Genomic DNA, 704 nt, shown 5'->3' on the forward strand with positions numbered 1-704 from the left:
CCAACCCTAACGAGGTCCCCAACCCTAACGAGTCCCCAACCCTAACGATGTCCCCCGATCCTAACGATGTCCTAATGAGTCCCCCGGCCCCAACGATGTCCCCAACCCTAACGAGGTCCCCAACCCTAACGAGTCCCCAACCCTAACGACGTCCCCCGATCCTAACGATGTCCTAATGAGTCCCCCGGCCCTAACGAGGTCCCTAACGAGGGCGGTGCCGCTGATGAGTGTGCCATGCTAATACCGACCGGCGTTGGCCGGGTTGAGTTGAACCTTATCTCAGGACGTTCTGAGGCACCTCTGTAGGGTCAGGATCCGCTTAATGGGGTCGTTCCCTTTCTCGGGGTCGTTGACCGAGGTTTTGGGGTCGGCGGCGGCGCCGTCGTCCCTTTTGTCCCCCAACCCAGCGTGGATTTCGACAAGGACTGCGAAGACCCCGAATACAAACCCCTCCAAGGGGCGGCGAAGGAGGGGGACGACGAGGTGAGCGGGGAGGGGGGGGCTGACCCTACAACGACCCTACAGCGACCCTACAGCGACCCTACAGCGATCCTGGCGGCCCTTTTGTCCCTACAGAGCGACCCGTTGATGCTGCTGGACGAGGAGATCTCAGTGGTGGATGGGGACGAAGGTAATGGGGTGGGAAGGGTTTGGGGTCTTGGATTTTATGGGGTGGTGGTGAGCCTAAAGGGATGGAGGTGTTC

General features: G+C 60.5%; 1 non-coding gene across 1 annotated transcript; it reads left to right on the forward strand.

Moving 5' to 3' along the window:
- The first annotated feature begins 215 nt into the window (after window positions 1-215).
- LOC116217684 lies at window positions 216-298 on the forward strand. Its single transcript, XR_004162375.1, has one exon. It is a non-coding gene; the product is annotated as a small nucleolar RNA U6-53/MBII-28 (small nucleolar RNA).
- The last annotated feature ends 406 nt before the right edge of the window (window positions 299-704 follow it).

The sequence above is a fragment of the Meleagris gallopavo genome, unplaced genomic scaffold (assembly GCF_000146605.3).
Source record: "Meleagris gallopavo isolate NT-WF06-2002-E0010 breed Aviagen turkey brand Nicholas breeding stock unplaced genomic scaffold, Turkey_5.1 ChrUn_random_7180001874545, whole genome shotgun sequence".
Lineage (NCBI taxonomy): Eukaryota > Metazoa > Chordata > Aves > Galliformes > Phasianidae > Meleagris > Meleagris gallopavo.